This window comes from Lissotriton vulgaris, chromosome 12 (genome assembly GCF_964263255.1).
Source record: "Lissotriton vulgaris chromosome 12, aLisVul1.2, whole genome shotgun sequence".
Classification (NCBI taxonomy): Eukaryota; Metazoa; Chordata; class Amphibia; order Caudata; family Salamandridae; genus Lissotriton; species Lissotriton vulgaris.
This window is the reverse complement of record NC_141700.1, coordinates 444,515,493-444,537,826: the sequence shown is the minus strand read 5'-3', so window position 1 is coordinate 444,537,826 and position 22,334 is coordinate 444,515,493. Positions and strand designations below refer to the sequence as shown.

Below are 22,334 nucleotides of genomic sequence, written 5' to 3'. Positions count from 1 at the left end.
ATTTTCAAGATTATAGAATGAATACTGTTATTGCAAAATGAAAAAAATACATATCTATGAGAAAGACGTAGATGAAATGTCTACCTAGATTGGAGCAATATTATTACCTTCATGAAAAAAATTGTAAAGAATTCAAGAAATGAAATTGGGTTTTATTAGAGTACCTGTTTATTAAAACATATTAATCCTTGCGTAGTGATTGAGTATCTTTATGTGTTTAAGATTACAATACATATAAAGAAGAATTTATAGCAGAAAACAAATTTTCATCATTAACAATAAATTCTTTATGCATTTTTTACTATTACTTTTGGTGCTGTGGCTTAGTGGTTAAAGCTCCTGTCTCGTAAACAGGAAATCCTGAGTTCAATTCTCAGCAGCATTTAACTGTTTTCTCCATGCTTTCCGAATAATTTCCATCAAACAAGTGTTGAATACAATTTAAGTATAAACATCTGGTTCTATGAACTTTAGAATAAGTTATCTTAAAAATTAAATAAAATACTTGGTATTGTGAGGATTTTTGTAGGAATGCATTGACTGAAATAGGGAAAAGAAAATGACAAAGAACAAGATAGAGGTGAATGATCACTCTATTGTTGAATTCAACTAATCCATTCTTCAGCAAGGTATATTTTAAAATGATATGAATAGGGTAAACTTCAAATTAGAGAGGTGTTTTTGAATAAGTGAGGAGTCTTCATTCATCTTAAGTGTTTGAGTAGAGAAGTGTGTGAACTTAGAAAAGAATATAAAAGTGAAAAAGCAATATTCTCTTGAACACCATAAAGAAAAGTGTTTCAAAATAAAGAATCAAGTGGGTGCTGTGGCTTAGCTGGTTAAAGCGCCTGTCTAGTTAATAGGAGATCCTGAGTTCAAATCTCAGCAGCGCCTTGCTTTTCTGATTGTTATATAACAAATCATTTTCATTAGGTCTTATTCCGATACAATTAAAATATAAAAGTCTGATTCATCTTACTGTTGAACAGATCATCTTTAACCTTATAAAAACCCAAGTATTTTCAAGATTATAGAATGAATACTGTTATTGAAAAATGAAAAAAATACATATCTATGAGAAAGATGTAGATGAAATGTCTACCTAGATTGGAGCAATATTATTACCTTCATGAAAAAAAATTGTAAAGAATTCAAGAAATGAAATTGGGTTTTATAGGAGTACCTGCTTATTAAAACATATTAATCCTTGCATAGTGATTGAGTATCTTTTCGTGTTTAAGATTACAATACATATAAAGAAGAATTTATAGCAGAAAACACATTTTCATCATTAACAATAATTTCTTTATGCATTTTTTACTGTTACTGTTGGTGCTGTGGCTTAGTGGTTAAAGCTCCTGTCTCGTAAACAGGAAATCCTGAGTTCAATTCTCAGCAGCATTTAACTGTTTTCTCCATGCTTTCCGAATAGTTTTCATCAAACAAGTGTTGAATACAATTTAAGTATAAACATCTGGTTCTATGAACTTTAGAATAAGTTATCTTAAAAATTAAATAAAATGCTTGGTATTGTGAAGATTTTTGTAGGAATGCATTGACTGAAATAGGGAAAAGAAAATGACAAAGAACAAGATAGAGGTGAATGATCACTCTATTGTTGAATTCAACTAATCCATTCTTCAGCAAGGTATATTTTAAAATGATATGAATAGGGTAAACTTCAAATTAGAGAGGTGTTTTTGAATAAGTGAAGAGTCTTCATTCATCTTAAGTGTTTGAGTAGAGAAGTGTGTGAACTTAGAAAAGAATATGAAAGTGAAAAAGCAATATTCTCTTGAACACCATAAAGAAAAGTGTTTCAAATTTAAGAATCAAGTGGGTGCTGTGGCTTAGCTGGTTAAAGCGCCTGTCTAGTAAACAGGAGATCCTGAGTTCAACTCTCAGCAGTCCCTTGCTTTTCTCATTGTTATATAACAAATCATTTTCATTAGGTCTTATTCCGATACAATTAAAATATAAAAGTCTGATTCATCTTACTGTTGAACAGATCATCTTAAACCTTATAAAAACACAAGTATTTTTAAGATTATAGAATGAATACTGTTATTGCAAAATGAAAAAAATACATATCTATGAGAAAGACGTAGATGAAATTTCTACCTAGATTTGAGCAATATTAATACCTTCATGATTTTTTTTTAAAGAATTCAAGAAATGAAATTGAGTTTTATAAGAGTACCTGTTTATCAAAACATATTAATACTTGCGTAGTTATTGAGTATGTTTTCGTGTTTAAGATTACAATACATATAAAGAAGAATTTATAGCAGGAAACACATTTTCATCATCAACAATAAATTATGTATGCATTTCATACTATTAACGTTGGTGCTGTGGCTTAGTGGTTAAAGCGCCTGTCTCGTAAACAGGAAATCCTGAGTTCAAATCTCAGCAGCACCTAAATGTTTTCTCCATGCTTTCCGAATAATTTACATCAAATAAATGTTGAATACAATTTAAGAATAAACATCTGGATCTATGAACTTTAGAATAAGTTATCTTAAAAATTAAATAAAATGCTTGGTATTGTGAAGATTTTTGTAGGAATGCATTGACTGAAATAGGGAAAAGAAAATGACAAAGAACAAGATAGAGGTGAATGATCACTCTATTGTTGAATTCAACTAATCCATTCTTCAGCAAGGGATATTTTAAAATGATATGAATAGGGTAAACTTCAAATTAGAGAGGTGTTTTTGAATAAGTGAAGAGTCTTCATTCATCTTAAGTGTTTGAGTAGAGAAGTGTGTGAACTTAGAAAAGAATATGAAAGTGAAAAAGCAATATTCTCTTGAACACCCTAAAGAAAAGTGTTTCAAATTTAAGAATCAAGTGGGTGCTGTGGCTTAGCTGGTTAAAGCGCCTGTCTAGTAAACAGGAGATCCTGAGTTCAACTCTGAGCAGTGCCTTGCTTTTCTCATTGTTATATAACAAATCATTTTCATTAGGTCTTATTCCGATACAATTAAAATATAAAAGTCTGATTCATCTTACTGTTGAACAGATCATCTTTAACCTTATAAAAACCCAAGTATTTTCAAGATTATAGAATGAATACTGTTATTGCAAAATGAAAAAAATACATATCTATGAGAAAGACGTAGATGAAATGTCTACCTAGATTGGAGCAATATTATTACCTTCATGAAAAAAATTGTAAAGAATTCAAGAAATGAAATTGGGTTTTATTAGAGTACCTGTTTATTAAAACATATTAATCCTTGCGTAGTGATTGAGTATCTTTTTGTGTTTAAGATTACAATACATATAAAGAAGAATTTATAGCAGAAAACAAATTTTCATCATTAACAATAAATTCTTTATGCATTTTTTACTATTACTGTTGGTGCTGTTGCTTAGTGGTTAAAGCTCCTGTCTCGTAAACAGGAAATCCTGAGTTCAATTCTCAGCAGCATTTAACTGTTTTCTCCATGCTTTCCGAATAATTTCCATCAAACAAGTGTTGAATACAATTTAAGTATAAACATCTGGTTCTATGAACTTTAGAATAAGTTATCTTAAAAATTAAATAAAATACTTGGTATTGTGAGGATTTTTGTAGGAATGCATTGACTGAAATAGGGAAAAGAAAATGACAAAGAACAAGATAGAGGTGAATGATCACTCTATTGTTGAATTCAACTAATCCATTCTTCAGCAAGGTATATTTTAAAATGATATGAATAGGGTAAACTTCAAATTAGAGAGGTGTTTTTGAATAAGTGAGGAGTCTTCATTCATCTTAAGTGTGTGAGTAGAGAAGTATGTGAACTTAGAAAAGAATATAAAAGTGAAAAAGCAATATTCTCTTGAACACCATAAAGAAAAGTGTTTCAAAATAAAGAATCAAGTGGGTGCTGTGGCTTAGCTGGTTAAAGCGCCTGTCTAGTAAATAGGAGATCCTGAGTTCAAATCTCAGCAGCGCCTTGCTTTTCTGATTGTTATATAACAAATCATTTTCATTAGGTCTTATTCCGATACAATTAAAATATAAAAGTCTGATTCATCTTACTGTTGAACAGATCATCTTTAACCTTATAAAAACCCAAGTATTTTCAAGATTATAGAATGAATAATGTTATTGCAAAATGAAAAAAATACATATCTATGAGAAAGACGTAGATGAAATGTCTACCTAGATTGGAGTAATATTATTACCTTCATGAAAAAAAATTGTAAAGAATTCAAGAAATGAAATTGGGTTTTATAAGAGTACCTGTTTATTAAAACATATTAATACTTGCGTAGTGATTGAGTATGTTTTCCTGTTTAAGATTACAATACATATAAAGAAGGATTTATAGCAGGAAACACATTTTCATCATCAACAATGAATAATTTATGCATTTCTTACTATTAACGTTGGTGCTGTGGCTTAGTGGTTAAAGCGCCTTTCTCGTAAACAGGAAATCCTGAGTTCAAATCTCAGCAGAACCTAACTGTTTTCTCCATGCTTTCCGAATAATTTACATCAAACGCATGTTGAATACAATTTAAGAATAAACATCTGGATCTATGAACTTTAGAATAAGTTATCTTAAACATTAAAATTCTTGGTATTGTGAAGATTTTTGTAGGAATGCATTGACTGAAATAGGGAAAAGAAAATGACAAAGAACAAGATAGAGGTGAATGATCACTCTATTGTTGAATTCAACTAATCCATTCTTCAGCAAGGGATATTTTAAAATGATATGAATAGGGTAAACTTCAAATTAGAGAGGTGTTTTTGAATAAGTGAAGAGTCTTCATTCATCTTAAGTGTTTGAGTAGAGAAGTGTGTGAACTTAGAAAAGAATATGAAAGTGAAAAAGCAATATTCTCTTGAACACCCTAAAGAAAAGTGTTTCAAATTTAAGAATCAAGTGGGTGCTGTGGCTTAGCTGGTTAAAGCGCCTGTCTAGTAAACAGGAGATCCTGAGTTCAACTCTGAGCAGTGCCTTGCTTTTCTCGTTGTTATATAACAAATCATTTTCATTAGGTCTTATTCCGATACAATTAAAATATAAAAGTCTGATTCATCTTACTGTTGAACAGATCATCTTTAACCTTATAAAAACCCAAGTATTTTCAAGATTATAGAATGAATACTGTTATTGCAAAATGAAAAAAATACATATCTATGAGAAAGACGTAGATGAAATGTCTACCTAGATTGGAGCAATATTATTACCTTCATGAAAAAAATTGTAAAGAATTCAAGAAATGAAATTGGGTTTTATTAGAGTACCTGTTTATTAAAACATATTAATCCTTGCGTAGTGATTGAGTATCTTTATGTGTTTAAGATTACAATACATATAAAGAAGAATTTATAGCAGAAAACAAATTTTCATCATTAACAATAAATTCTTTATGCATTTTTTACTATTACTTTTGGTGCTGTGGCTTAGTGGTTAAAGCTCCTGTCTCGTAAACAGGAAATCCTGAGTTCAATTCTCAGCAGCATTTAACTGTTTTCTCCATGCTTTCCGAATAATTTCCATCAAACAAGTGTTGAATACAATTTAAGTATAAACATCTGGTTCTATGAACTTTAGAATAAGTTATCTTAAAAATTAAATAAAATACTTGGTATTGTGAGGATTTTTGTAGGAATGCATTGACTGAAATAGGGAAAAGAAAATGACAAAGAACAAGATAGAGGTGAATGATCACTCTATTGTTGAATTCAACTAATCCATTCTTCAGCAAGGTATATTTTAAAATGATATGAATAGGGTAAACTTCAAATTAGAGAGGTGTTTTTGAATAAGTGAGGAGTCTTCATTCATCTTAAGTGTTTGAGTAGAGAAGTGTGTGAACTTAGAAAAGAATATAAAAGTGAAAAAGCAATATTCTCTTGAACACCATAAAGAAAAGTGTTTCAAAATAAAGAATCAAGTGGGTGCTGTGGCTTAGCTGGTTAAAGCGCCTGTCTAGTAAATAGGAGATCCTGAGTTCAAATCTCAGCAGCGCCTTGCTTTTCTGATTGTTATATAACAAATCATTTTCATTAGGTCTTATTCCGATACAATTAAAATATAAAAGTCTGATTCATCTTACTGTTGAACAGATCATCTTTAACCTTATAAAAACCCAAGTATTTTCAAGATTATAGAATGAATACTGTTATTGAAAAATGAAAAAAATACATATCTATGAGAAAGATGTAGATGAAATGTCTACCTAGATTGGAGCAATATTATTACCTTCATGAAAAAAAATTGTAAAGAATTCAAGAAATGAAATTGGGTTTTATAGGAGTACCTGCTTATTAAAACATATTAATCCTTGCATAGTGATTGAGTATCTTTTCGTGTTTAAGATTACAATACATATAAAGAAGAATTTATAGCAGAAAACACATTTTCATCATTAACAATAATTTCTTTATGCATTTTTTACTGTTACTGTTGGTGCTGTGGCTTAGTGGTTAAAGCTCCTGTCTCGTAAACAGGAAATCCTGAGTTCAATTCTCAGCAGCATTTAACTGTTTTCTCCATGCTTTCCGAATAGTTTTCATCAAACAAGTGTTGAATACAATTTAAGTATAAACATCTGGTTCTATGAACTTTAGAATAAGTTATCTTAAAAATTAAATAAAATGCTTGGTATTGTGAAGATTTTTGTAGGAATGCATTGACTGAAATAGGGAAAAGAAAATGACAAAGAACAAGATAGAGGTGAATGATCACTCTATTGTTGAATTCAACTAATCCATTCTTCAGCAAGGTATATTTTAAAATGATATGAATAGGGTAAACTTCAAATTAGAGAGGTGTTTTTGAATAAGTGAAGAGTCTTCATTCATCTTAAGTGTTTGAGTAGAGAAGTGTGTGAACTTAGAAAAGAATATGAAAGTGAAAAAGCAATATTCTCTTGAACACCATAAAGAAAAGTGTTTCAAATTTAAGAATCAAGTGGGTGCTGTGGCTTAGCTGGTTAAAGCGCCTGTCTAGTAAACAGGAGATCCTGAGTTCAACTCTCAGCAGTCCCTTGCTTTTCTCATTGTTATATAACAAATCATTTTCATTAGGTCTTATTCCGATACAATTAAAATATAAAAGTCTGATTCATCTTACTGTTGAACAGATCATCTTAAACCTTATAAAAACACAAGTATTTTTAAGATTATAGAATGAATACTGTTATTGCAAAATGAAAAAAATACATATCTATGAGAAAGACGTAGATGAAATTTCTACCTAGATTTGAGCAATATTAATACCTTCATGATTTTTTTTTAAAGAATTCAAGAAATGAAATTGAGTTTTATAAGAGTACCTGTTTATCAAAACATATTAATACTTGCGTAGTTATTGAGTATGTTTTCGTGTTTAAGATTACAATACATATAAAGAAGAATTTATAGCAGGAAACACATTTTCATCATCAACAATAAATTATGTATGCATTTCATACTATTAACGTTGGTGCTGTGGCTTAGTGGTTAAAGCGCCTGTCTCGTAAACAGGAAATCCTGAGTTCAAATCTCAGCAGCACCTAAATGTTTTCTCCATGCTTTCCGAATAATTTACATCAAATAAATGTTGAATACAATTTAAGAATAAACATCTGGATCTATGAACTTTAGAATAAGTTATCTTAAAAATTAAATAAAATGCTTGGTATTGTGAAGATTTTTGTAGGAATGCATTGACTGAAATAGGGAAAAGAAAATGACAAAGAACAAGATAGAGGTGAATGATCACTCTATTGTTGAATTCAACTAATCCATTCTTCAGCAAGGGATATTTTAAAATGATATGAATAGGGTAAACTTCAAATTAGAGAGGTGTTTTTGAATAAGTGAAGAGTCTTCATTCATCTTAAGTGTTTGAGTAGAGAAGTGTGTGAACTTAGAAAAGAATATGAAAGTGAAAAAGCAATATTCTCTTGAACAGCATAAAGAAAAGTGTTTCAAAATAAAGAATCAAGTGGGTGCTGTGGCTTAACTGGTTAAAGCGCCTGTCTAGTAAACAGGAGATCCTGAGTTCAACTCTGAGCAGTGCATTGCTTTTCTCATTGTTATATAACAAATCATTTTCATTAGGTCTTATTCCGATACAATTAAAATATAAAAGTCTGATTCATCTTACTGTTGAAGAGATCATCTTTAACCTTATAAAAACCCAAGTATTTTCAAGATTATAGAATGAATACTGTTATTGCAAAATGAAAAAAATACATATCTATGAGAAAGACGTAGATGAAATGTCTACCTAGATTGGAGCAATATTATTACCTTCATGAAAAAAATTGTAAAGAATTCAAGAAATGAAATTGGGTTATATAAGAGTACCTGTTTATTAAAACATATTAATACTTGCGTAGTGATTGAGTATGTTTTCGTGTTTAAGATTACAATACATATAAAGAAGAATTTATAGCAGGAAACACATTTTCATCATCAACAATAAATTATGTATGCATTTCTTACTATTAACGTTGGTGCTGTGGCTTAGTGGTTAAAGCGCCTGTCTCGTAAACAGGAAATCCTGAGTTCAAATCTCAGCAGCACCTAAATGTTTTCTCCATGCTTTCCGAAAAATTTTCATCAAACAAATGTTGAATACAATTTAAGAATAAACATCTGGTTCTATGAACTTTAGAATAAGTTATCTTAAAAATTAAATAAAATGCTTGGTATTGTGAAGAATTTCTTAGGAATGCATTGACTGAAATAGGGATAAGAAAATGACAAAGAACAAGATAGAGGTGAATGTTCACTCTATTGTTGAATTCAACTAATCCATTCTTCAGCAAGGTATATTTTAAAATGATATGAATAGGGTAAACTTCAAATTAGAGAGGTGTTTTTGAATAAGTGAAGAGTCTTCATTCATCTTAAGTGTTTGAGTAGAGAAGTGTGTGAACTTAGAAAAGAATATGAAAGTGAAAAAGCAATATTCTCTTGAACACCATAAAGAAAAGTGTTTCAAATTTAAGAATCAAGTGGGTGCTGTGGCTTAGCTGGTTAAAGCGCCTGTCTAGTAAACAGGAGATCCTGAGTTCAAATCTCAGCAGCGCCTTGCTTTTCTCATTGTTATATAACAAATCATTTTCATTAGGTCTTATTCCGATACAATTAAAATATAAAAGTCTGATTCATCTTACTGTTGAACAGATCATCTTTAACCTTATAAAAACCCAAGTATTTTCAAGATTATAGAATGAATACTGTTATTGCAAAATGAAAAAAATACATATCTAGGAGAAATACGTAGATGAAATGTCTACCTAGATTGGAGGAATATTATTACCTTCATGAAAAAAATTGTAAAGAATTCAAGAAATGAAATTGGGTTTTATAAGAGTACCTGTTTATTAAAACATATTAATACTTGCGTAGTGATTGAGTATGTTTTCGTGTTTAAGATTACAATACATATAAAGAAGAATTTATAGCAGGAAACACATTTTCATAATCAACAATAAATTATGTATGCATTTCTTGCTATTAACGTTGGTGCTGTGGCTTAGTGGTTAAAGCGCCTGTCTCAAAAACAGGAAATCCTGAGTTCAAATCTCAGCAGCACCTAAATGTTTTCTCCATGCTTTCCGAATAATTTTCATCAAACAAATGTTGAATACAATTTAAGAATAAACATCTGGTTCTATGAACTTTAGAATAAGTTATCTTAAACATTAAATAAAATGCTTGGTATTGTGAAGATTTTTGTAGGAATGCATTGACTGAAATGGGGAAAAGAAAATGACAAAGAACAAGATAGAGGTGAATGATCACTCTATTGTTGAATTCAACTAATCCATACTTCAGCAAGGTATATTTTAAAATGATATGAATAGGGTAAACTTCAAATTAGAGAGGTGTTTTTGAATAAGTGAAGAGTCTTCATTCATCTTAAGTTTATGAGTAGAGAAGTGTGTGAACTTAGAAAAGAATATGAAAGTGAAAAAGCAATATTCTCTTGAACACCATAAAGAAAAGTGTTTCAAATTTAAGAATCAAGTGGGTGCTGTGGCTTAGCTGGTTAAAGCGCCTGTCTAGTAAACAGGAGATCCTGAGTTCATCTCTCAGCAGTGCCTTGCATTTTCTCATTGTTATATAACAAATCATTTTCATTAGGTCTTATTCCGATACAATTAAAATATAAAAGTCTGATTCATCTTACTGTTGAACAGATCACCTTTAACCTTATAAAAACCCAGGTATTTTCAAGATTATAGAATGAATACTGTTATTGCAAAATGAAAAAAAGTACATATCTATGAGAAAGACGTAGATGAAATGCCTACCAAGATTGGAGCAATATTATTACCTTCATGAAAAAAATTGTAAAGAATTCAAGAAATGAAATTGGGTTTTATAAGAGTACCTGTTTATTAAAATATATGAATCCTTGCGTAGTGATTGAGTATCTTTTCGTGTTTAAGATTACAATACATATAAAGAAGAATTTATAGCAGAAAACACATTTTCATCATCAACAATAAATTATTTATGCATTTTTTAATATTACCGTTGGTGCTGTGGCTTAGTGGTTAAAGGTCCTATCTCGTAAACAGGAAATCCTGAGTTCAAATCTCAGCAGCATTTAACTGTTTTCTTCATGCTTTCCGAATAATTTTCATCAAACAAGTGATGAATACAATTTAAGTATAAACATCTGGTTCTATGAACTTTAGAATAAGTTATCTTAAAAATTAAATTAAATACTTGGTATTGTGAGGATTTTTGTAGGAATGCATTGATTGAAATAGGGAAAAGAAAATGACAAAGAACAAGATAGAGGTGAATGATCACTCTATTGTTGAATTCAACTAATCCATTCTTCAGCAAGGTATATTTTAAAATGATATGAATAGGGAAAACTTCAAATTAGAGAGGTGTTTTTGAATAAGTGAAGAGTCTTCATTCATCTTAAGTGTTTGAGTAGAGAAGTGTGTGAACTTAGAAAAGAATATGAAAGTGAAAAAGCAATATTCTCTTGAACACCATAAAGAAAAGTGTTTCAAATTTAAGAATCAAGTGGGTGCTGTGGCTTAGCTGGTTAAAGCGCCTGTCTAGTAAACAGGAGATCCTGAGTTCAACTCTCAGCATTGCCTTGCTTTTCTCATTGTTATATAACAAATCATTTTCATTAGGTCTTATTCCGATACAATTAAAATATAAAAGTCTGATTCATCTTACTGTTGAACAGATCATCTTAAACCTTATAAAAACACAAGTATTTTCAAGATTATAGAATGAATACTGTTATTGCCAAATGAAAAAAATACATATCTATGAGAAAGACGTAGATGAAATTTCTACCTAGATTTGAGCAATATTATTACCTTCATGATTTTTTTTTTTAAGAATTCAAGAAATGAAATTGAGTTTTATATGAGTACCTGTTTATTAAAACATAATAATACGTGCGTAGTGATTGAGTTTTTTTCGTGTTTAAGATTAGAATACATATAAAGAAGAATATATAGCAGGAAACACATTTTCATCCTCAACAATAAATATGTATGCATTTCTTACTATTAACGTTGGTGCTGTGGCTTAGTGGTTAAAGCGCCTGTCTCGTAAACAGGAAATCCTGAGTTCAAATCTCAACAGCACCTAACTGTTTTCTCCATGCTTTCCGAATAATTTTCATCAAACAAATGTTGAATACAATTTAAGAATAAACATCTGGTTCTATGAACTTTAGAATAAGTTATCTTAAAAATTAAATAAAATGCTTGGTATTGAGAAGATTTTTGTAGGAATGCATTGACTGAAATAGGGAAAAGAAAATGACAAAGAACAAGATACAGGTGAATGATCACTCTATTGTTGAATTCAACTAATCCATTCTTCAGCAAGGTATATTTTAAAATGATATGAATAGGGTAAGCTTCAAATTAGAGAGGTGTTTTTGAATAAGTGAAGAGTCTTCATTCATCTTAAGTGTTTGAGTAGAGAAGTGTGTGAACTTAGAAAAGAATATGAAAGTGAAAAAGCAATATTCTCTTGAACACCCTAAAGAAAAGTGTTTCAAATTTAAGAATCAAGTGGGTGCTGTGGCTTAGCTGGTTAAAGTGCCTGTCTAGTAAACAGGAGATCCTGAGTTCAACTCTGAGCAGTGCCTTGCTTTTCTCATTGTTATATAACAAATCATTTTCATTAGGTCTTATTCCGATACAATTAAAATATAAAAGTCTGATTCATCTTACTGTTGAACAGATCATCTTTAACCTTATAAAAACCCAAGTATTTTCAAGATTATAGAATGAATACTGTTATTGCAAAATGAAAAAAATACATATCTATGAGAAAGACGTAGATGAAATGTCTACCTAGATTGGAGCAATATTATTACCTTCATGAAAAAAATTGTAAAGAATTCAAGAAATGAAATTGGGTTTTATTAGAGTACCTGTTTATTAAAACATATTAATCCTTGCGTAGTGATTGAGTATCTTTTTGTGTTTAAGATTACAATACATATAAAGAAGAATTTATAGCAGAAAACAAATTTTCATCATTAACAATAAATTCTTTATGCATTTTTTACTATTACTGTTGGTGCTGTTGCTTAGTGGTTAAAGCTCCTGTCTCGTAAACAGGAAATCCTGAGTTCAATTCTCAGCAGCATTTAACTGTTTTCTCCATGCTTTCCGAATAATTTCCATCAAACAAGTGTTGAATACAATTTAAGTATAAACATCTGGTTCTATGAACTTTAGAATAAGTTATCTTAAAAATTAAATAAAATACTTGGTATTGTGAGGATTTTTGTAGGAATGCATTGACTGAAATAGGGAAAAGAAAATGACAAAGAACAAGATAGAGGTGAATGATCACTCTATTGTTGAATTCAACTAATCCATTCTTCAGCAAGGTATATTTTAAAATGATATGAATAGGGTAAACTTCAAATTAGAGAGGTGTTTTTGAATAAGTGAGGAGTCTTCATTCATCTTAAGTGTGTGAGTAGAGAAGTATGTGAACTTAGAAAAGAATATAAAAGTGAAAAAGCAATATTCTCTTGAACACCATAAAGAAAAGTGTTTCAAAATAAAGAATCAAGTGGGTGCTGTGGCTTAGCTGGTTAAAGCGCCTGTCTAGTAAATAGGAGATCCTGAGTTCAAATCTCAGCAGCGCCTTGCTTTTCTGATTGTTATATAACAAATCATTTTCATTAGGTCTTATTCCGATACAATTAAAATATAAAAGTCTGATTCATCTTACTGTTGAACAGATCATCTTTAACCTTATAAAAACCCAAGTATTTTCAAGATTATAGAATGAATAATGTTATTGCAAAATGAAAAAAATACATATCTATGAGAAAGACGTAGATGAAATGTCTACCTAGATTGGAGTAATATTATTACCTTCATGAAAAAAAATTGTAAAGAATTCAAGAAATGAAATTGGGTTTTATAAGAGTACCTGTTTATTAAAACATATTAATACTTGCGTAGTGATTGAGTATGTTTTCCTGTTTAAGATTACAATACATATAAAGAAGGATTTATAGCAGGAAACACATTTTCATCATCAACAATGAATAATTTATGCATTTCTTACTATTAACGTTGGTGCTGTGGCTTAGTGGTTAAAGCGCCTTTCTCGTAAACAGGAAATCCTGAGTTCAAATCTCAGCAGAACCTAACTGTTTTCTCCATGCTTTCCGAATAATTTACATCAAACGCATGTTGAATACAATTTAAGAATAAACATCTGGATCTATGAACTTTAGAATAAGTTATCTTAAACATTAAAATTCTTGGTATTGTGAAGATTTTTGTAGGAATGCATTGACTGAAATAGGGAAAAGAAAATGACAAAGAACAAGATAGAGGTGAATGATCACTCTATTGTTGAATTCAACTAATCCATTCTTCAGCAAGGGATATTTTAAAATGATATGAATAGGGTAAACTTCAAATTAGAGAGGTGTTTTTGAATAAGTGAAGAGTCTTCATTCATCTTAAGTGTTTGAGTAGAGAAGTGTGTGAACTTAGAAAAGAATATGAAAGTGAAAAAGCAATATTCTCTTGAACACCCTAAAGAAAAGTGTTTCAAATTTAAGAATCAAGTGGGTGCTGTGGCTTAGCTGGTTAAAGCGCCTGTCTAGTAAACAGGAGATCCTGAGTTCAACTCTGAGCAGTGCCTTGCTTTTCTCGTTGTTATATAACAAATCATTTTCATTAGGTCTTATTCCGATACAATTAAAATATAAAAGTCTGATTCATCTTACTGTTGAACAGATCATCTTTAACCTTATAAAAACCCAAGTATTTTCAAGATTATAGAATGAATACTGTTATTGCAAAATGAAAAAAATACATATCTATGAGAAAGACGTAGATGAAATGTCTACCTAGATTGGAGCAATATTATTACCTTCATGAAAAAAATTGTAAAGAATTCAAGAAATGAAATTGGGTTTTATTAGAGTACCTGTTTATTAAAACATATTAATCCTTGCGTAGTGATTGAGTATCTTTATGTGTTTAAGATTACAATACATATAAAGAAGAATTTATAGCAGAAAACAAATTTTCATCATTAACAATAAATTCTTTATGCATTTTTTACTATTACTTTTGGTGCTGTGGCTTAGTGGTTAAAGCTCCTGTCTCGTAAACAGGAAATCCTGAGTTCAATTCTCAGCAGCATTTAACTGTTTTCTCCATGCTTTCCGAATAATTTCCATCAAACAAGTGTTGAATACAATTTAAGTATAAACATCTGGTTCTATGAACTTTAGAATAAGTTATCTTAAAAATTAAATAAAATACTTGGTATTGTGAGGATTTTTGTAGGAATGCATTGACTGAAATAGGGAAAAGAAAATGACAAAGAACAAGATAGAGGTGAATGATCACTCTATTGTTGAATTCAACTAATCCATTCTTCAGCAAGGTATATTTTAAAATGATATGAATAGGGTAAACTTCAAATTAGAGAGGTGTTTTTGAATAAGTGAGGAGTCTTCATTCATCTTAAGTGTTTGAGTAGAGAAGTGTGTGAACTTAGAAAAGAATATAAAAGTGAAAAAGCAATATTCTCTTGAACACCATAAAGAAAAGTGTTTCAAAATAAAGAATCAAGTGGGTGCTGTGGCTTAGCTGGTTAAAGCGCCTGTCTAGTAAATAGGAGATCCTGAGTTCAAATCTCAGCAGCGCCTTGCTTTTCTGATTGTTATATAACAAATCATTTTCATTAGGTCTTATTCCGATACAATTAAAATATAAAAGTCTGATTCATCTTACTGTTGAACAGATCATCTTTAACCTTATAAAAACCCAAGTATTTTCAAGATTATAGAATGAATACTGTTATTGAAAAATGAAAAAAATACATATCTATGAGAAAGATGTAGATGAAATGTCTACCTAGATTGGAGCAATATTATTACCTTCATGAAAAAAAATTGTAAAGAATTCAAGAAATGAAATTGGGTTTTATAGGAGTACCTGCTTATTAAAACATATTAATCCTTGCATAGTGATTGAGTATCTTTTCGTGTTTAAGATTACAATACATATAAAGAAGAATTTATAGCAGAAAACACATTTTCATCATTAACAATAATTTCTTTATGCATTTTTTACTGTTACTGTTGGTGCTGTGGCTTAGTGGTTAAAGCTCCTGTCTCGTAAACAGGAAATCCTGAGTTCAATTCTCAGCAGCATTTAACTGTTTTCTCCATGCTTTCCGAATAGTTTTCATCAAACAAGTGTTGAATACAATTTAAGTATAAACATCTGGTTCTATGAACTTTAGAATAAGTTATCTTAAAAATTAAATAAAATGCTTGGTATTGTGAAGATTTTTGTAGGAATGCATTGACTGAAATAGGGAAAAGAAAATGACAAAGAACAAGATAGAGGTGAATGATCACTCTATTGTTGAATTCAACTAATCCATTCTTCAGCAAGGTATATTTTAAAATGATATGAATAGGGTAAACTTCAAATTAGAGAGGTGTTTTTGAATAAGTGAAGAGTCTTCATTCATCTTAAGTGTTTGAGTAGAGAAGTGTGTGAACTTAGAAAAGAATATGAAAGTGAAAAAGCAATATTCTCTTGAACACCATAAAGAAAAGTGTTTCAAATTTAAGAATCAAGTGGGTGCTGTGGCTTAGCTGGTTAAAGCGCCTGTCTAGTAAACAGGAGATCCTGAGTTCAACTCTCAGCAGTCCCTTGCTTTTCTCATTGTTATATAACAAATCATTTTCATTAGGTCTTATTCCGATACAATTAAAATATAAAAGTCTGATTCATCTTACTGTTGAACAGATCATCTTAAACCTTATAAAAACACAAGTATTTTTAAGATTATAGAATGAATACTGTTATTGCAAAATGAAAAAAATACATATCTATGAGAAAGACGTAGATGAAATTTCTACCTAGATTTGAGCAATATTAATACCTTCATGATTTTTTTTTAAAGAATTCAAGAAATGAAATTGAGTTTTATAAGAGTACCTGTTTATCAAAACATATTAATACTTGCGTAGTTATTGAGTATGTTTTCGTGTTTAAGATTACAATACATATAAAGAAGAATTTATAGCAGGAAACACATTTTCATCATCAACAATAAATTATGTATGCATTTCATACTATTAACGTTGGTGCTGTGGCTTAGTGGTTAAAGCGCCTGTCTCGTAAACAGGAAATCCTGAGTTCAAATCTCAGCAGCACCTAAATGTTTTCTCCATGCTTTCCGAATAATTTACATCAAATAAATGTTGAATACAATTTAAGAATAAACATCTGGATCTATGAACTTTAGAATAAGTTATCTTAAAAATTAAATAAAATGCTTGGTATTGTGAAGATTTTTGTAGGAATGCATTGACTGAAATAGGGAAAAGAAAATGACAAAGAACAAGATAGAGGTGAATGATCACTCTATTGTTGAATTCAACTAATCCATTCTTCAGCAAGGGATATTTTAAAATGATATGAATAGGGTAAACTTCAAATTAGAGAGGTGTTTTTGAATAAGTGAAGAGTCTTCATTCATCTTAAGTGTTTGAGTAGAGAAGTGTGTGAACTTAGAAAAGAATATGAAAGTGAAAAAGCAATATTCTCTTGAACAGCATAAAGAAAAGTGTTTCAAAATAAAGAATCAAGTGGGTGCTGTGGCTTAACTGGTTAAAGCGCCTGTCTAGTAAACAGGAGATCCTGAGTTCAACTCTGAGCAGTGCATTGCTTTTCTCATTGTTATATAACAAATCATTTTCATTAGGTCTTATTCCGATACAATTAAAATATAAAAGTCTGATTCATCTTACTGTTGAAGAGATCATCTTTAACCTTATAAAAACCCAAGTATTTTCAAGATTATAGAATGAATACTGTTATTGCAAAATGAAAAAAATACATATCTATGAGAAAGACGTAGATGAAATGTCTACCTAGATTGGAGCAATATTATTACCTTCATGAAAAAAATTGTAAAGAATTCAAGAAATGAAATTGGGTTATATAAGAGTACCTGTTTATTAAAACATATTAATACTTGCGTAGTGATTGAGTATGTTTTCGTGTTTAAGATTACAATACATATAAAGAAGAATTTATAGCAGGAAACACATTTTCATCATCAACAATAAATTATGTATGCATTTCTTACTATTAACGTTGGTGCTGTGGCTTAGTGGTTAAAGCGCCTGTCTCGTAAACAGGAAATCCTGAGTTCAAATCTCAGCAGCACCTAAATGTTTTCTCCATGCTTTCCGAAAAATTTTCATCAAACAAATGTTGAATACAATTTAAGAATAAACATCTGGTTCTATGAACTTTAGAATAAGTTATCTTAAAAATTAAATAAAATGCTTGGTATTGTGAAGAATTTCTTAGGAATGCATTGACTGAAATAGGGATAAGAAAATGACAAAGAACAAGATAGAGGTGAATGTTCACTCTATTGTTGAATTCAACTAATCCATTCTTCAGCAAGGTATATTTTAAAATGATATGAATAGGGTAAACTTCAAATTAGAGAGGTGTTTTTGAATAAGTGAAGAGTCTTCATTCATCTTAAGTGTTTGAGTAGAGAAGTGTGTGAACTTAGAAAAGAATATGAAAGTGAAAAAGCAATATTCTCTTGAACACCATAAAGAAAAGTGTTTCAAATTTAAGAATCAAGTGGGTGCTGTGGCTTAGCTGGTTAAAGCGCCTGTCTAGTAAACAGGAGATCCTGAGTTCAAATCTCAGCAGCGCCTTGCTTTTCTCATTGTTATATAACAAATCATTTTCATTAGGTCTTATTCCGATACAATTAAAATATAAAAGTCTGATTCATCTTACTGTTGAACAGATCATCTTTAACCTTATAAAAACCCAAGTATTTTCAAGATTATAGAATGAATACTGTTATTGCAAAATGAAAAAAATACATATCTAGGAGAAATACGTAGATGAAATGTCTACCTAGATTGGAGGAATATTATTACCTTCATGAAAAAAATTGTAAAGAATTCAAGAAATGAAATTGGGTTTTATAAGAGTACCTGTTTATTAAAACATATTAATACTTGCGTAGTGATTGAGTATGTTTTCGTGTTTAAGATTACAATACATATAAAGAAGAATTTATAGCAGGAAACACATTTTCATAATCAACAATAAATTATGTATGCATTTCTTGCTATTAACGTTGGTGCTGTGGCTTAGTGGTTAAAGCGCCTGTCTCAAAAACAGGAAATCCTGAGTTCAAATCTCAGCAGCACCTAAATGTTTTCTCCATGCTTTCCGAATAATTTTCATCAAACAAATGTTGAATACAATTTAAGAATAAACATCTGGTTCTATGAACTTTAGAATAAGTTATCTTAAACATTAAATAAAATGCTTGGTATTGTGAAGATTTTTGTAGGAATGCATTGACTGAAATGGGGAAAAGAAAATGACAAAGAACAAGATAGAGGTGAATGATCACTCTATTGTTGAATTCAACTAATCCATACTTCAGCAAGGTATATTTTAAAATGATATGAATAGGGTAAACTTCAAATTAGAGAGGTGTTTTTGAATAAGTGAAGAGTCTTCATTCATCTTAAGTTTATGAGTAGAGAAGTGTGTGAACTTAGAAAAGAATATGAAAGTGAAAAAGCAATATTCTCTTGAACACCATAAAGAAAAGTGTTTCAAATTTAAGAATCAAGTGGGTGCTGTGGCTTAGCTGGTTAAAGCGCCTGTCTAGTAAACAGGAGATCCTGAGTTCATCTCTCAGCAGTGCCTTGCATTTTCTCATTGTTATATAACAAATCATTTTCATTAGGTCTTATTCCGATACAATTAAAATATAAAAGTCTGATTCATCTTACTGTTGAACAGATCACCTTTAACCTTATAAAAACCCAGGTATTTTCAAGATTATAGAATGAATACTGTTATTGCAAAATGAAAAAAAGTACATATCTATGAGAAAGACGTAGATGAAATGCCTACCAAGATTGGAGCAATATTATTACCTTCATGAAAAAAATTGTAAAGAATTCAAGAAATGAAATTGGGTTTTATAAGAGTACCTGTTTATTAAAATATATGAATCCTTGCGTAGTGATTGAGTATCTTTTCGTGTTTAAGATTACAATACATATAAAGAAGAATTTATAGCAGAAAACACATTTTCATCATCAACAATAAATTATTTATGCATTTTTTAATATTACCGTTGGTGCTGTGGCTTAGTGGTTAAAGGTCCTATCTCGTAAACAGGAAATCCTGAGTTCAAATCTCAGCAGCATTTAACTGTTTTCTTCATGCTTTCCGAATAATTTTCATCAAACAAGTGATGAATACAATTTAAGTATAAACATCTGGTTCTATGAACTTTAGAATAAGTTATCTTAAAAATTAAATTAAATACTTGGTATTGTGAGGATTTTTGTAGGAATGCATTGATTGAAATAGGGAAAAGAAAATGACAAAGAACAAGATAGAGGTGAATGATCACTCTATTGTTGAATTCAACTAATCCATTCTTCAGCAAGGTATATTTTAAAATGATATGAATAGGGAAAACTTCAAATTAGAGAGGTGTTTTTGAATAAGTGAAGAGTCTTCATTCATCTTAAGTGTTTGAGTAGAGAAGTGTGTGAACTTAGAAAAGAATATGAAAGTGAAAAAGCAATATTCTCTTGAACACCATAAAGAAAAGTGTATCAAATTTAAGAATCAAGTGGGTGCTGTGGCTTAGCTGGTTAAAGCGCCTGTCTAGTAAACAGGAGATCCTGAGTTCAACTCTCAGCATTGCCTTGCTTTTCTCATTGTTATATAACAAATCATTTTCATTAGGTCTTATTCCGATACAATTAAAATATAAAAGTCTGATTCATCTTACTGTTGAACAGATCATCTTAAACCTTATAAAAACACAAGTATTTTCAAGATTATAGAATGAATACTGTTATTGCCAAATGAAAAAAATACATATCTATGAGAAAGACGTAGATGAAATTTCTACCTAGATTTGAGCAATATTATTACCTTCATGATTTTTTTTTTTAAGAATTCAAGAAATGAAATTGAGTTTTATATGAGTACCTGTTTATTAAAACATAATAATACGTGCGTAGTGATTGAGTTTTTTTCGTGTTTAAGATTAGAATACATATAAAGAAGAATATATAGCAGGAAACACATTTTCATCCTCAACAATAAATATGTATGCATTTCTTACTATTAACGTTGGTGCTGTGGCTTAGTGGTTAAAGCGCCTGTCTCGTAAACAGGAAATCCTGAGTTCAAATCTCAACAGCACCTAACTGTTTTCTCCATGCTTTCCGAATAATTTTCATCAAACAAATGTTGAATACAATTTAAGAATAAACATCTGGTTCTATGAACTTTAGAATAAGTTATCTTAAAAATTAAATAAAATGCTTGGTATTGAGAAGATTTTTGTAGGAATGCATTGACTGAAATAGGGAAAAGAAAATGACAAAGAACAAGATACAGGTGAATGATCACTCTATTGTTGAATTCAACTAATCCATTCTTCAGCAAGGTATATTTTAAAATGATATGAATAGGGTAAGCTTCAAATTAGAGAGGTGTTTTTGAATAAGTGAAGAGTCTTCATTCATCTTAAGTGTTTGAGTAGAGAAGTGTGTGAACTTAGAAAAGAATATGAAAGTGAAAAAGCAATATTCTCTTGAACACCATAAAGAAAAGTGTTTCAAACTTAAGAATCAAGTGGGTGCTGTGGCTTAGCTGGTTAAAGCGCCTGTCTAGTAAACAGGAGATCCTGAGTTCAAATCTCAGCAGCGCCTTGCTTTTCTCATTGTAATATATAACAAATCATTTTCATTAGGTCTTATTCCAATACAATTAAAATATAAAAGTCTGATTCATCTTACTGTTGAACAGATCATCTTTAACCTTATAAAAACCCAAGTATTTTCAAGATTATAGAATGAATAATGTTATTGCAAAATGAAAAAAATACATATCTATGAGAAAGACGTAGATGAAATGTCTACCTAGATTGGAGTAATATTATTACCTTCATGAAAAAAAATTGTAAAGAATTCAAGAAATGAAATTGGGTTTAATAAGAGTACCTGTTTATTAAAACATATTAATACTTGCGTAGTGATTGAGTATGTTTTCCTGTTTAAGATTACAATACATATAAAGAAGAATTTATAGCAGGAAACACATTTTCATCATCAACAATGAATAATTTATGCATTTCTTACTATTAACGTTGGTGCTGTGGCTTAGTGGTTAAAGCGCCTTTCTCGTAAACAGGAAATCCTGAGTTCAAATCTCAGCAGCACCTAAATGTTTTCTCCATGCTTTCCGAAAAATTTTCATCAAACAAATGTTGAATACAATTTAAGAATAAACATCTGGTTCTATGAACTTTAGAATAAGTTATCTTAAAAATTAAATAAAATGCTTGGTATTGTGAAGAATTTCTTAGGAATGCATTGACTGAAATAGGGATAAGAAAATGACAAAGAACAAGATAGAGGTGAATGTTCACTCTATTGTTGAATTCAACTAATCCATTCTTCAGCAAGGTATATTTTAAAATGATATGAATAGGGTAAACTTCAAATTAGAGAGGTGTTTTTGAATAAGTGAAGAGTCTTCATTCATCTTAAGTGTTTGAGTAGAGCAGGGTGTGAACTTAGAAAAGAATATGAAAGTGAAAAAGCAATATTCTCTTGAACACCATAAAGAAAAGTGTTTCAAATTTAAGAATCAAGTGGGTGCTGTGGCTTAGCTGGTTAAAGCGCCTGTCTAGTAAACAGGAGATCCTGAGTTCAAATCTCAGCAGCGCCTTGCTTTTCTCATTGTTATATAACAAATCATTTTCATTAGGTCTTATTCCGATACAATTAAAATAT

The 22,334-nt window shown here is 30.1% G+C and overlaps 23 non-coding genes across 23 annotated transcripts; all 23 read left to right on the top strand.

Moving 5' to 3' along the window:
• Positions 1 to 312: 312 nt before the first annotated feature.
• TRNAT-CGU (transfer RNA threonine (anticodon CGU)) lies at positions 313 to 385 on the top strand. Its single transcript has one exon. It is a non-coding gene; the product is annotated as a tRNA-Thr (tRNA).
• A 946-nt stretch (positions 386 to 1,331) lies between these two features.
• Positions 1,332 to 1,404, top strand: TRNAT-CGU (transfer RNA threonine (anticodon CGU)). The gene has a single exon. It is a non-coding gene; the product is annotated as a tRNA-Thr (tRNA).
• Positions 1,405 to 2,348: 944 nt separating this feature from the next.
• On the top strand, positions 2,349 to 2,421 carry TRNAT-CGU (transfer RNA threonine (anticodon CGU)). The gene has a single exon. It is a non-coding gene; the product is annotated as a tRNA-Thr (tRNA).
• Positions 2,422 to 3,874: 1,453 nt separating this feature from the next.
• On the top strand, positions 3,875 to 3,948 carry TRNAT-AGU (transfer RNA threonine (anticodon AGU)). The gene has a single exon. It is a non-coding gene; the product is annotated as a tRNA-Thr (tRNA).
• A 1,451-nt stretch (positions 3,949 to 5,399) lies between these two features.
• Positions 5,400 to 5,472, top strand: TRNAT-CGU (transfer RNA threonine (anticodon CGU)). Its single transcript has one exon. It is a non-coding gene; the product is annotated as a tRNA-Thr (tRNA).
• Positions 5,473 to 5,907: 435 nt separating this feature from the next.
• On the top strand, positions 5,908 to 5,981 carry TRNAT-AGU (transfer RNA threonine (anticodon AGU)). The gene has a single exon. It is a non-coding gene; the product is annotated as a tRNA-Thr (tRNA).
• A 437-nt stretch (positions 5,982 to 6,418) lies between these two features.
• On the top strand, positions 6,419 to 6,491 carry TRNAT-CGU (transfer RNA threonine (anticodon CGU)). The gene has a single exon. It is a non-coding gene; the product is annotated as a tRNA-Thr (tRNA).
• A 944-nt stretch (positions 6,492 to 7,435) lies between these two features.
• On the top strand, positions 7,436 to 7,508 carry TRNAT-CGU (transfer RNA threonine (anticodon CGU)). The gene has a single exon. It is a non-coding gene; the product is annotated as a tRNA-Thr (tRNA).
• Positions 7,509 to 8,453: 945 nt separating this feature from the next.
• TRNAT-CGU (transfer RNA threonine (anticodon CGU)) lies at positions 8,454 to 8,526 on the top strand. The gene has a single exon. It is a non-coding gene; the product is annotated as a tRNA-Thr (tRNA).
• Positions 8,527 to 8,961: 435 nt separating this feature from the next.
• Positions 8,962 to 9,035, top strand: TRNAT-AGU (transfer RNA threonine (anticodon AGU)). The gene has a single exon. It is a non-coding gene; the product is annotated as a tRNA-Thr (tRNA).
• A 436-nt stretch (positions 9,036 to 9,471) lies between these two features.
• On the top strand, positions 9,472 to 9,544 carry TRNAL-CAA (transfer RNA leucine (anticodon CAA)). The gene has a single exon. It is a non-coding gene; the product is annotated as a tRNA-Leu (tRNA).
• Positions 9,545 to 11,507: 1,963 nt separating this feature from the next.
• Positions 11,508 to 11,580, top strand: TRNAT-CGU (transfer RNA threonine (anticodon CGU)). Its single transcript has one exon. It is a non-coding gene; the product is annotated as a tRNA-Thr (tRNA).
• Positions 11,581 to 13,033: 1,453 nt separating this feature from the next.
• TRNAT-AGU (transfer RNA threonine (anticodon AGU)) lies at positions 13,034 to 13,107 on the top strand. Its single transcript has one exon. It is a non-coding gene; the product is annotated as a tRNA-Thr (tRNA).
• A 1,451-nt stretch (positions 13,108 to 14,558) lies between these two features.
• TRNAT-CGU (transfer RNA threonine (anticodon CGU)) lies at positions 14,559 to 14,631 on the top strand. The gene has a single exon. It is a non-coding gene; the product is annotated as a tRNA-Thr (tRNA).
• A 435-nt stretch (positions 14,632 to 15,066) lies between these two features.
• Positions 15,067 to 15,140, top strand: TRNAT-AGU (transfer RNA threonine (anticodon AGU)). Its single transcript has one exon. It is a non-coding gene; the product is annotated as a tRNA-Thr (tRNA).
• Positions 15,141 to 15,577: 437 nt separating this feature from the next.
• On the top strand, positions 15,578 to 15,650 carry TRNAT-CGU (transfer RNA threonine (anticodon CGU)). The gene has a single exon. It is a non-coding gene; the product is annotated as a tRNA-Thr (tRNA).
• Positions 15,651 to 16,594: 944 nt separating this feature from the next.
• TRNAT-CGU (transfer RNA threonine (anticodon CGU)) lies at positions 16,595 to 16,667 on the top strand. The gene has a single exon. It is a non-coding gene; the product is annotated as a tRNA-Thr (tRNA).
• A 945-nt stretch (positions 16,668 to 17,612) lies between these two features.
• Positions 17,613 to 17,685, top strand: TRNAT-CGU (transfer RNA threonine (anticodon CGU)). Its single transcript has one exon. It is a non-coding gene; the product is annotated as a tRNA-Thr (tRNA).
• A 435-nt stretch (positions 17,686 to 18,120) lies between these two features.
• On the top strand, positions 18,121 to 18,194 carry TRNAT-AGU (transfer RNA threonine (anticodon AGU)). Its single transcript has one exon. It is a non-coding gene; the product is annotated as a tRNA-Thr (tRNA).
• A 436-nt stretch (positions 18,195 to 18,630) lies between these two features.
• TRNAL-CAA (transfer RNA leucine (anticodon CAA)) lies at positions 18,631 to 18,703 on the top strand. The gene has a single exon. It is a non-coding gene; the product is annotated as a tRNA-Leu (tRNA).
• A 1,963-nt stretch (positions 18,704 to 20,666) lies between these two features.
• On the top strand, positions 20,667 to 20,739 carry TRNAT-CGU (transfer RNA threonine (anticodon CGU)). The gene has a single exon. It is a non-coding gene; the product is annotated as a tRNA-Thr (tRNA).
• Positions 20,740 to 21,174: 435 nt separating this feature from the next.
• Positions 21,175 to 21,248, top strand: TRNAT-AGU (transfer RNA threonine (anticodon AGU)). The gene has a single exon. It is a non-coding gene; the product is annotated as a tRNA-Thr (tRNA).
• A 947-nt stretch (positions 21,249 to 22,195) lies between these two features.
• Positions 22,196 to 22,269, top strand: TRNAT-AGU (transfer RNA threonine (anticodon AGU)). The gene has a single exon. It is a non-coding gene; the product is annotated as a tRNA-Thr (tRNA).
• The last annotated feature ends 65 nt before the right edge of the window (positions 22,270 to 22,334 follow it).